The sequence below is a fragment of the Chrysemys picta genome, chromosome 6 (genome assembly GCF_011386835.1).
Source record: "Chrysemys picta bellii isolate R12L10 chromosome 6, ASM1138683v2, whole genome shotgun sequence".
Lineage (NCBI taxonomy): Eukaryota > Metazoa > Chordata > Testudines > Emydidae > Chrysemys > Chrysemys picta.
This window is the reverse complement of record NC_088796.1, coordinates 38,536,647-38,549,452: the sequence shown is the minus strand read 5'-3', so window position 1 is coordinate 38,549,452 and position 12,806 is coordinate 38,536,647. Positions and strand designations below refer to the sequence as shown.

General features: G+C 43.7%; 1 protein-coding gene across 4 annotated transcripts in view; it reads right to left on the bottom strand.

The window, feature by feature from the left end:
* ZSWIM6 (zinc finger SWIM-type containing 6) overlaps nt 1-12,806 on the bottom strand; it is a 162,680-nt gene that overhangs the window by 55,097 nt on the left and 94,777 nt on the right. The gene's annotated exons all lie outside the window — the stretch shown is intronic.

Sequence of the window (12,806 nt, the reverse complement as noted above, 5' to 3'; positions counted from 1 at the left end):
AACAGAGTTAACTAGGGTGACGAGACATCAAGTATGAAAAATCGGGACGGGGTAGAAGGTAATAGGCGCCTATATAAGACAAAGCCCTGAATATTGGGACTGTCCCTATAAAATCGGGACATCTGGTTACCCTAGAGTTAACTCCTTTTAAGTTAGCCTATCTTGAGCAGCTACACTATGAAACAGCACTCAGACTACACAGAGCAATTAGATTACAGCAGATAGTATCTGTATTAGCAGTTGACAAGATGTGCTAATACAAGTTTTAGCCTATGTCTTTGACAGGCCAGACAACTTGAGTTCAAAGCACCACCACACTCAAGCTTGTGTGTGTGGATGTAACTCGAGTTAGGGGCAACATTCAAGTTATCTACAAAGCAGACAAGCCCAGAGTCAAACTGCAATTTTATGCCCTGTCTAGATTAAGATTTAAAGGTGGTATGATAGACCAAGTTAATCCCACTGAATAGCTAACAGCTTCTAGAACGCTAATCAAGACAAAGCAACTGTACTTTAGAACAAGTTCAAGTGGCTGAATTAAAGGCTTTACCTTGACCAGTTCAGCACATTCTAAAGTACAACTGCTTTGACTCTGAGTTCTAGAACCTGTTAGCAATTCAGCTATGTAACTCGATGGAACATCTCACTACTTAAATCTTAGTCTAGACAGGGCCTAAGGCTATATCTAAACTGCAGTTAAAAACCCGCAACTGGCCTGGGTCAGCTGACCCAGGCTCGCGGGGCCCCTGGCTAAAGGGCTGTTTAATTGTGGTATAGATGTTCTGGCTCGGGCAGGAGCCCAGGCGCTGGGACCTGGTGAAGGGGGAGGGTCCTAAAGCCGCAATAAAACACAGACTTACTCCAAGCCATGTGAGCCTGAGTCAGCTGAAACAGGCCGGTCATGGGTTTTTAACTGCAGTGTAGACATACCCTTCTGTAATCAACACTATAAAAATAGTGGACTAACTGGAAACAAAGGTATCAATTCAAATACTTTTTTCAATAAGTGCTGAGAAGTTTAAAAAGAGGACAGAAAGTTCTCCAGATTTTTTTAATTAAAAATCACTACTTCAATTCTATTGATTTAGTAATTTTCTCTCCATTCTCGCTATGCCATGCAGAAAAGCTTATAGATGGCTGAAAAACTGGTTGAACCTCTTGAAGCGAGCTCCTTCTCTGACTAGTGAAGACAACTGGAAGATTTTGAGGAGCAGAGAGGTGTTTTGTACTCAACTGCTAGTACCTCAGAAAGCCAAAAATCTTATAGCGTGGAGTTCCTAATGCTTGAGACCTTAAGAATAGGAATCTTGTGTGGATTGTATCCTTAAATAGGTTTTTAAATTGAGAGAGAAAAATGGTGTCCTTGAATATGTACGTACAACTCCTACTGACTTCCAGGGGAGCTGTTTAGAGTGGGTGAAGACAAAAATTGAGCCCAAGACATTATGAAACTTAGAGTGAAGTTTTTTATTCCTTAAAGTGCTTCTCTCTTTACTCTGTTCATTTTAAGGGGCTTTCAATCCAGTGCACTACATGAAACAAATGCTGATAAGTCTTCAGTTGCAGAAAATGAGATAAAAAGGGAAATCAAGCCACAGGAGAACAGGCAGTGCAGCTGTTGCAGTAACAAGGTTTTTGTATCACCTTGCAAAATAGCTTAAATATTTCATTGCTCCAAAACACAGAAAGACAACTACTTATTGCACTTGTCATTTATAAAACATATAAAACACAAAACTTGCTTTAAAATAAACTGGCTGAGATAAATTATAATTTAAATTCATTTTTGTTGAGTTAGTTTTAATTGTATTAAAACAATTTAGTAAGATGTCACAGCTAAACTTCACTATTTGTGAAAAAACAAATTCTTTACATTTTATCAAAAGCTCGTAAGTCAGTTTGTGCTATAATGCTGAATTTCAACAAGGATATTGTAAATTCTCTAGTAATGACATCCTGTCACTGGAACGCTGGTATCAAATCAGCCCAGAACTGTAACAATAACATTGCCAGAGAGTTCTCCAATACAGTAGGGTTACCATATTTTGTGCCTCCAAATGGAGGACACTCCACGGGGCCCGGCCCCGCCCCCAACTCCACCCCTTCCCCCAAAGTCTCCGCCCCCTTCCCTGCTTCCCGCGAACATTTGATTCGCGGGAAGCCTGAAGCAGGTAAGGGAGGGTGTGGGGGGAGGAGGCGCGGCCCAGGCTGGCCCCCGCGGCGGCTCCAGCCTGGGTCGGCTCGGGCCCTGGGGTGCTGGCCCCGGCCCCCGGCCGCCCACCCCCGGCCCGCCCAGCACCGCCAGCCCCCGCCCGAGCACCCCCAGCCATGCCAGCACCCCCGGTCCCCGGCCCGCCCAGCACCGCCGGCGCACCCCCCGGCCGCCCAGCACCGCCGGCGGCCCGGCGCACCCCCCGGCCGCCCAGCACCGCCGGCCCTGGGCCAGCCCCTGGCCCAGCGGCGCCAGATTTTCCTGGACATGTTCGGCTTTTTGGGATTTCCCCCCGGACGGGGATTTGAGTCTCAAAAAGCCGGACATGTCCGGGAAAATCCAGACGTATGGTAACCCTACAATACAGGAGTAATGAACAGGGCAGTTTTGAGGGAGTTCTCCAGGTGAAGGAGGAGTGACTAGGTGACCCTTGGGGTGAGTTTGTCGTCTGTTTGTCTGTTGTGTGCTTTCTTGATTGAAGCATCTAGTGTGGTCTATTTAGCAGGCAGCGTGCTTACCCTAGGCCGGGGTGGGCAAACTTTTTGGCCTGAGGGCCACATCTGGGAACAGAAATTGTATGGTGGGCTATGAATGCTCACACAATTGGGGTTGAGGTTTGGGAGTGGGTGAGGACCCTGGTTGGGGGTGCAGGCTCTGGGGTGGGGCCAGAAATGAGGAGTTCAGGGTACGAGAGGGGGCTCCGGGTTGGGATGGGGGAATGGGGTCTGGGGGGGAAGGTGAGAGCTCCGGCTGGGGGTGCGGGCTCTGGGGTGGGGCTGGTGGATGTGGGGTTGGGGTACAGGAGAGTGCTCCGAGCTGGGATTGAGGGGTTTGGGGAGCAGGATCATGGCTGGGGCAGGGAGTTGGTGCATGGGGAGAGGCTAAGGGGCGCTGGCTCCCAGCGGCGCTTACCTCAGGTGGCTCCCGGAAGCAGCGGCATGCCCTTTCTTTGGCTCCTATGCAGAGCCGCAGCCAGGTGGCTCTGTATGCTGCACCGTCTGCAGGCACCGCCCCTGAAGCTCCTATTGGAGAGCTGGAGGGGGCCATTGGAGTACATAGGAGCTGGAGCAGGACAATGCCGTGACTTCCGGGAGCTGCGTGGTGCTTTCCCCGACCCTGCGCCCTGGCTGGAGTGGGACCATGCTGTGGCTTCCGGGAGCCTGACCAGGATCTGGCCTGCGGGCCGTAGATTACCCACCCCTGGCCTAGGCTGAAAGCTTCCTAGTGAGGTGCTTGTCTACCATCCATTGAGCCCTGATCGCTTTAGGATCTCTTGACAAGGGGGCATGGCTAACTCAGGGAGAACAGCCAGCTCCTAAGCAACTAGAGGAGCTAGCAAACAGGGACAGCAACCCGTTTTCGGAGGGAGATTAGAGTGGGAGCAGAAGAGCCAGACACACCTAAAAACATTTTCTAAATTTAGGCCAATAACTGACCCCTCCAATCCCTCCCTCCCCACAGAAAACAACCAACCACCCTTCCGCTGAAAAAACCCCAAACCCTGCAAGAGTAAAAATAATGAAGCACAAGTCCAGCTGCAGAGTGGGGGCTATCCAGTTTATTGCAGAGAATGCAGCATGTATGATTACCTGCCTTGTGGGCAGGTGGCATATGTGTGCATTCAGTGCAAGGAGCTCATGGCCCTCAGAGACCACGTATGGGCTCATGAGACCAGAGTGGCTGAACTGCAGGAGCTAAGGAAGACAGTGGTACATAGGTGAGACTTTCTGGGACACACCAGAGCGGTCCCACCCCCAATCTGGCAGCTTCTGTGCTGTAGAGGAGGATGAAAGTCTTGGGGAAGGACTATTTCAAGCTGGAGCAGAGGGAAACAATCCCATAGTTGGGCACCCTCCTTTCAGATGATGTCATGATATCGCCTCGCACTGAGGATCCTCCTCTGAGGGAGGTGACCCCAAGTTATTTGGAAGAGACAGGCAACAGTAATGGGGAATTTATTACAAATACACCTCTACCCTGATATAACACGACCTGATATAACATGAATTCGGATATAACGTGGTAAAGCAGTGCTCCGGGAGGCAGGGCTGCGCACTCTGGAGGATCAAAGCAAGTTCGATATAACATAGTTTCACCTATAACTCAGTAAGATTTCTTGGTTCCAGAGGACAGCGTTATATCGGGGTAGAGGTGTATAGAGAGTTGGGTTTGTGATGACTGGGAGAACTGCCTGGTGAATTGCCTGTCAAGTGGGAAGGTGATGGATCTCTCAAGACATCTAGACAGACTTATATGTAGTGCTGGGGAGGAGCCAGTGGTTGTGGTACATGTAGACACCAATTACATAAGGAAAGGTAGGAGAGAAGTCCTGGAGGCCAAATTTAGGCTGCTAGGCAAGAGATGCAAGTCCAGGACCTCCACGGTACTATTCTCTGAATTGCTTCCAGTTCCATGTGCAGGTCCAGTTAGACAGGCAGAACTGCATGGTCTCAATGCATGGATCAGACAGTGCTGGTAGGAGGGATTTAGGTTTATTAGGAATTGGGAACATTTTAGGAACAAAGGAAGGATGGGCTCCACCTAAACCAAAATGGAACCAGACTTCTGGCATGTAAAATTAAAAAGCTCATAAAGGAGTTTTTAAACTAAGGCTTAGGGGAGTGTTGACGTGTGTGGAGGAATGCACTGTCCAGACAGACACATCCTTTAGGGAAGGATTTATTAAAGGGGATATTCTATATCCTCAAAGAGAAGAGGACAGAAGTTGATAAATTACAGGTAGGAACTGAAGAGAAACAGTCAAGCAAAAGAGTTCCATTCAGTTACATTACATGAAGGCATACAACTAAATATTGACAGATTTTTTTAAGTGCCTGTATACAAATGCTAGAAGTCCAAATACTAAGATGGTGAACTTGACTGCCTGGTATTAAATGAGGATACTGAAATAACAGGCATCACAGAAATTGGTGGAACGATGATAATCAATGGGACACAATAATACCAGGGTACAAAATATATAAGAATGACAGAATAGGTCATGCTGGTGGAGGAGTGGCACTATACATAAAAAAGCATAGAATCAAATATAGTAAAAATAATAAATGACAAACTCGACCATACAATCTCTACGGTTAGAAATTCCATGCTTGAATAATAAGAGTATAGCAGTAGAAATATACTAAATCACCTGACCAGGATGGTGACAGTGATTGTGAAATATACTCAGGGACATTAGAGAGGCTAATAAAACAAATCCCAATAATAATGGAGTATTTCAACTATCCCCATGTAGACTGGGAACATGTCACCTCAGGATGGGATACAGAGATAAAATTAATGACTACTTCTTGGAGCAGTTAGTCCTGGAACCTAGAAGGGGAGAGGCAATTCTCAATTTAGTCCTAAGTGAAGCAAAAGATCTTGTCCAAGAGGTAATATAGCTGAACTGCTCAGTAATAGCAACCATAATGTAATTAAATTTAACATCTCTGTAGGGAGAAAATACCAAAACAACACACCATAGTACCATTTAGCTTCAAAAAGGTGATCTATACAGAAATGAGGAGGCTAGTTAAACAGAAATTAAAAGGAACCGTCATAAGACTGAAATGCCTGCAAGCTGCATGGAAACTTTTAAAAAACACCATAATAAAGTCTCAAATTATATCTACACCACCACATTTAAAAAAAAAATAATAATAATAGAAAGAGGACTAAAAATGCCATCATGGCTAAACAGAGTAAAAGAGGCATTTACAGACAAAAAGACAGCTTTTAAAAATTGGAAATCAAAGCCCACTGCGGAAAATAGAAAGGAACAAACTCTGTTAAATCAAGGTATAATTAGGAAGCCCAAAAAAGAATTTGAAGGGCAACTAGCAAAAGACAAAAGTAAACAGCAATATTTTTTTAAAATACATCAGAAAGAGGAGCCAGTGGTGATCGAGGTGATAAATGAACAGTCAAGGAAGACAAGGCTGTTGTGGAGAAGCCAAATGAATTCTTTGCATCAGTCTTCACTGCAGAGGATGTAAGGGAAAGTCCCATACTTGAGATATTCTTTTTAGGTAACAAATCTGAGGAACTGTCCCAGATTGAGGCGTCAACAGAATATGTTGTAGAACAAACTGATAAATTAAAACAGATATAAGTCCAAAAAAAAAAAAAAAAAAAGCCAACAATGTTAGGAACCATTAAGAAAGGGATAGATAATCAGACAATAAATATAATACCTCTATATAAACCAAAGGCATATCCACATCTTGAATACTATGTTCAGTTCTGGTCACCACATCTCAAAAGGAATATATTAGAATTGGAAAAAGTCCAGAGAAGGGCAACAAAAATTAATAGAGGTACGTAACAGCTTCCATACGAGTAAGAAGAAAGGAAAGCATAAAAAGACTGGGACTGTTCAGCTTAGAAATGAGATAACTAAGAGAGGATATGATACAGGTCTATAAAAATCATGAATGGTGTGGAGAAAGTGAATAAGGAAGTGTTATTTACCCCTTCACATAAGACATGAACCAGGGGTTGGCCCAATGAAATTAACAGGCAGCAGGTTTGAAACAAACAAAAGTGAAGACGTACTTCCATAATGAACATTCAACCTGTGGAACTCATTGTCAGGGGATGTTGTAAAGGCCAAAAGTATAACTAGGTTCAAGAAAGAAATAGGTAAGTTCATAGGTCCTTCAATGGCTGTTAGCCAAGATGGTCAGGGACACAATCTCATGCTCTGGGTATCCCTAAATCTCTGACTGCCAGAAGCTGGGACTGGAGCAGAGGGGATGAATCCCTCACTAAATTGCCCTGTTCTGTTCACTCCCGCTGAAGCATCTGGCACTGGTTAGAAGACGGGATACTGGGTTACATGAACCATTGCTCCAAGTCAGTATGTATGGCCTTTCTTATATTCTGGTTTCAGCTGGGTTCTGATACGGTTTTCCACAGTAGCACTGTGCCCCTAACCATTGTTGCCAGCAAGCTGCCAGAAGTCTTGGTGACAAAGGCCAAAGACACCAAGTTGAGGGTCTGCTCACAAATATGGCTCAGCCTAGTAGTACAGAGACTTCATCCAGTGCCTGGAGCCTCCTCTCTCAGAAAGCTGCACATGTTATGCTAAGTATGGTCTGGCTCCTTCCTTTTCTTAGTTAGAAAAAAAGTTAAAGGAATTTCCTTATGTGTATTTATTGTCTGTTTGGCAACAGGGTGTCTCCCCAAAACACAGAGTTTACAGTTATAACTCACTAGTTTTTCCAATAACCCTGGTGGCGGTCTTAGTCAATGGTCATGGACTAAAGAGGCATGGAGGCCAATGTCTGAATGGGCATGGCCATTCTAAGCTACCTTCTCACCTGACGAATTAGTCCTTGCTGGTCAGGGTTGAGGCACAGTGGTAGTGCAGTATGGGGACCTGAGTTGCCATTACCCATGCCACCCCTGTGCTGTGGATAAACAGAAGATTTTTCTCCAGGGCACTCAACTGGTTACTTTTCAAGAGTACTACATTCACTCATAATAAACATTTTATAGGTCCAGTGTCTCCTCCCCTCATCAGAGCAATAGATAGGATATTTTTATTAGCCAGGGTAGTAGTTAAACTCAGTTTCTGCTACTGCTTTAAAGACAAAGAACGTGGTTCCTTTTGCTTATTGTAGGCACCCTTTACTACAGGGGCTTTTGAACTCAATTGAGAGTGTTCCAATTGGGAAGATCCTGAGCACTAATCCAGCCTCAGAGTCCACAACTCCCATGATGCCTTGGGAGGGGGTGGGGGGAAAAGAGTTCCTCTTCTAGGGAGAGCATATGACGGGCTCTATTTTGGAGAGGTAATGAGATTGCTTTTGCGGAGCTTTGTCCATACCAGGAGCTGCTGCTCAACTGCTGCTAGGAAGCCAGAAGCTACTACTGAAAATCTGCTGGGGCTCTGAGCAAGCAGGAAGCCTCAGACTATTGGTGGCTCCACTGGATGCAGGGCAGAGACTGTTGCTGTGCCCAGCGCTAACTGAGGTGGATCTGCAGTGAAGGCAGTGCAAGTAACCACCACCCCTGTTTGGGCAAGTACTTGCAAGGGAAGGAGCACAGTAAAGCCTTTAAAGGGATGTCTGAGTCTGAGAAGAGCAGAGCAGAGCGGTCTTCTCATCAAACCAGAATCCAGGTTTGCTGACACTTGATTAAAACAACTCCAATCTTCAGAAGGGGTGTGCAGCTTGAAATGATCCCAAATTAGAACTGTTCTGTCCCTTGCTGCCTTGGCTGGACTGATTCACTGGACCAACAAAGTGTCTTCAGCCTCAAGTGTTTAGAACGCTGAAATCCAGAGGAGTGTCCACTCAGGCGTGGGTTAAATGGTGGCAGTTTTAATGCAAGTTAGAGAAGTTTCATTTACTACTGTAAAGTGTATTTTTAATGGATTGATGAAAGTGCCACCCTCGCTGACTTAAATTAGTAGTGTCATTCAATCTCAGTCTGTTATACCATGTTTCCTTAAGTTGTTAAGTAAAGGTAGGTTAACCTTCATCTAAATGTATACTGGGTGTATATTGTTTATAATTGGTATTTTTTAGTTAGACCCATTGCACAGATTAGAATAGGTTTATTCCTGGAGGCTCCCATTGAGTGTGTACAAGGCCCAGCCAGGTGGATGCACTGCCAATTTTAATTTCCTTTACAAGTAAAAGGACTGCAGCAGAGTAGGGGATAGAGGATTCCCACCTATCCAACATCACCACTGGGATACCAGGATCTCTTGTTCTGTCAACATCATCAGGAGCCCAGGCGCACAGGTGAGTGTTGCTTGTCCCCAGGGAGGAAAGGGGGGTTACATTACAAAGGCAGCTGTACACCTGCCTATGATAGCTGAAGGCCCAGACAACCATTGGCATGGTTGCATGTCAAAAAAAGGTAAAGGCTCATTTTCAAGAGAATGCTTCTCTTATGACTCAATGCGACTCCTGAATGCACAGTTCTAAATCTCTAATGAAGTATGGTTTGTTGTTGGAAGGAGCATAGAATTGAAAGCGAGAAATTCTTGAGTTTAATCCTAGCACCAATACCAACTCCCTTTCCCTATTTGTAAATTGGGGATAAATATTACTTATGTGCTTCAGAGGCGTCATGAGGATTAATTAGCATACGTTTGAGCTTTGAAAGTGAAAAGCACTATCTAATTATATGAAATATTTTAAAAACCTGTAATTAAATGGTGTCAGTTTAGACACTCCCATATATTTGTTCCCTCCTCACCTCAGGATTAGTTAACTTATCTGTCATGACTGGTCTTTAAAATATATTTTATTTAATGCACTTATGGCCATTTTTAAATTTATGTATACACAAACATGTTCAGTATATGAATAAGGATATACATTTTTAATTTGTGCTTCTATGGCTTAAAAGCAAAATGTTTATATATTTAAAAATATCGTGCATGGCCACTATGTCTTTTGCAAACATTTGTTACGATATCCATGAACCAAATTATTTCAGAAAGGTGCTTGTCTACACAGACTATTAGGACAATGAAAAGCTACTTTTTAAAAAACTAACCCATTTTCAAGTCCTGAGCTGAAGAATCATTTTTATTTTTAATTTAATTTAAATTTCTGAAGTCTATTAAAAGACATTTTTCTTGTTGACATTGCTTAAAACATCTCAGACAACTTGGCTTGAGCTTTTGAATTACATTTAACCTTTGAACAGAATGCTGCAAGTGTAGAAATTTCACTCTAAAAGAACAATATTTGAAAGAGAATGAAACAAGGAGCTTAGACTTCTCTTTCAAACCTGCATTTACCAGGGTTGTGACTTTCTAGACTCTGGCACAGGAAAAAAGGAAGCCTGTATAGTGCAGACTACTCAGGAACTACCATCTATCAAATCTGGTTAAAATACAAACAGTATCTATGTTTTAAAATACAAACAGTATCTATGTACAATTCCCCCATTCCTGAACAACGTTTCTATCTTCAGTCAAACCTATGCAAACCACTTATTCAAGCCATACTTTAGTACTCTTCACATCTACATTTAAATTTGTAAAAATATTTATAAAATTAACTGTAGATCATTTAAACCAGGGATCGGCAACCTCTGGCATGCAGCTTGCCAGGGTAAGCACACTGGTGGGCCGGGCCGGTTTGTTTACCTGCCGCGGTTCGGCCTGTGAACCTGTCTGCAGGTTCAGCTGATCGCAGCTCCCACTGGCCGCAGTTCGCTGCTCCAGGCCAATGGGAGCGAGGGTTGTGCTGGCTGCTGCTTCCCGCCGCCCCCATTGGCCTGGAACAGCAAACCGTAGCCAGTGGGAGCCGCGATCGGCCAAACCTGCGGACGCGGCAGGTAAACAAACCAACCCGGCCCACCAGGGTGCTTACCGGTGCCAATCCCTGATTTAAAGCTTGAAGTGTCATCCAGCATTAAGAGGAGGGGATGAGGGCATGGAAATAAAATTTCAAATAAGAGCATGCTTTAATTTGTAGTAAGCAAAAATGGAATTGTTTCAGCCTATCAGAGTGCAGTGATTCTGTACCGTTACCGACACAACAGCATGGTAATTAACTTCTATAAGTGTAGTCAGAATTAAACTGAATTACTTTAGAGGCACTATTTGAATTACATAAAAATCAACACATGGTCAAATTAACAGTCACAATTACATTATGCCTTTGATCCCTAAATGCTTCAAACTTATGCCTGAAGCACTTCATTTGCCAATAAATTTCAAACACCTTTTTGGGAGGAACACTTGTGCCTATTTAACAGTACACAGTAGCACAGCAATACAGGAATTGCCACATTGGATCACATCTGTGATCCATCTAGCTCAATATCTGAGTGTGGCCAGCACCAGATGCTTCAGAAGAAGTTGCAAGAAACGTCATAGTAGGCAGATGTGGATTACACACAAATGTTACCCTAACCCTCAATATAGTCTTAAAAAACTGCCCAGAAGCATGGTTACATACATCTTCCAAAACACTTTCCTCACATTAACTATTATAACTGGATATTCGTGTTATCTATACATGTCTAATCACTCAAAATCTTGCTAAATTCTTGGCCTCAGCAACACCCTGTGGCAATGAATTCTACAGTCTAGTTGTGTGAATTAGCATATGCTTTTATCAGTTTAGAACTGGACACCTTTCAATAATCATTAAGTGTCCCCTTGTTCTAGTGCTCCCTGTCTCATAGAACAGAAACTCCTAAACTACCTTCTCTAGACCATGCATTATTTTGTATACATTTATCATGTGTCCTGTTATTAGTTTCCTTTCTAAAATACACAGGCCAAATATTTTCAGTCTCTTCATATGAGATTTTTTCCATGGTCCTCTTCATTCTTCATACCCTTCTCTGAATCTCCTCTACTGCATCTCAAAAAGGATATTGCAGAATTAATCAGTATTGCAGACAGTACTCCAGATGAAGGCAAACCACTAATTTGCACAATGGGATAATGTTTTCTGTATCATTCTCCATCCCATTCCTTATGCATCCTAGCATTTTACTTGCTTTTTTAAGCTATAACTGCACACTGAACTGAGATCTTCATTGAGCTGTCCACAATGATGCTCAACTTCTTTTCCTGAGTCACTGCTGTTAATTTTGAACCATGGAATCTGTATGAATAGTTCAAGTTTCCTTTTAACACATATTAGTTTGTATTTATCAACACTGAGTTTCATCAGCCATTGTCTCTCCCATTCACGTGGCCTCTCTGGAGTTCCTCAGAATCTTCTCTGGTTTTGACTAACCTAAATAATTTTTTGTCTTCTCCAGTTTTTGCCACCACACTGCTTACTTCCAGATCATTAAACAACACAGTAAAACACCAGTTCTAATATGAAACCTCAAGTCACCCTGCAGTTAGCATTCTGCTTCCCTATGATGAAAAATAACCACTCTCTGTTTTCTGTCTTTTAGCCAGTTTCTTATGCAGGATAATATTTTATCCCTCACCCCGGACTACTTAGTGTTTATAGCTGTTACCACAACACTACAAATTAGTCTCTTAGTTAACAGGTTCTCTTTTATCCACCACTTCATACATTCAAAGAATTCTATCACATTGGTTTCTACAAAGGAAAGTTGTGTCTGGCCAATCTGCTTAGACCCTACCCATATAGTTTTCCAGGTGTGTGGATTTTTTCAGTTTATTGTTAGAGTTTGAACCAATTTATAAGGTATTATAGCTTACTGATCTGTAATTCTCTGGATCTTTAAGAGAGTCTTTTATAAAACACAGGTGCAACATGTGCTACCCTCCAATCCTTTGGTGCAATCAAGTTTCTTAATGACATTGCATGATTTTTCCTAGCCATTTAAATTGATAAGATACTTCAGAACTCTTGGGTATATATCATCTAGACCAGGGGTCGGCAACGTTTGGCATGTGGCTCGCCAGGGTAAGCACCCTGGCAGGCTGGGACAGTTTATTTATCTGCTGACGCGGCAGGTTCGGCCTATCACGGCCCCCATTGGCCACAGTTCGTGGGCCAATGGGGGCGGCGGGAAGCTGTGGCCAGCACATCCCTCACCCGCACCGCTTCTCGCTGCCCCCATTGGCCTGGGACATGAACCGTGGCCAGTGGGGGCCGCGATCGGCCGAACCTGCCGCGTCAGC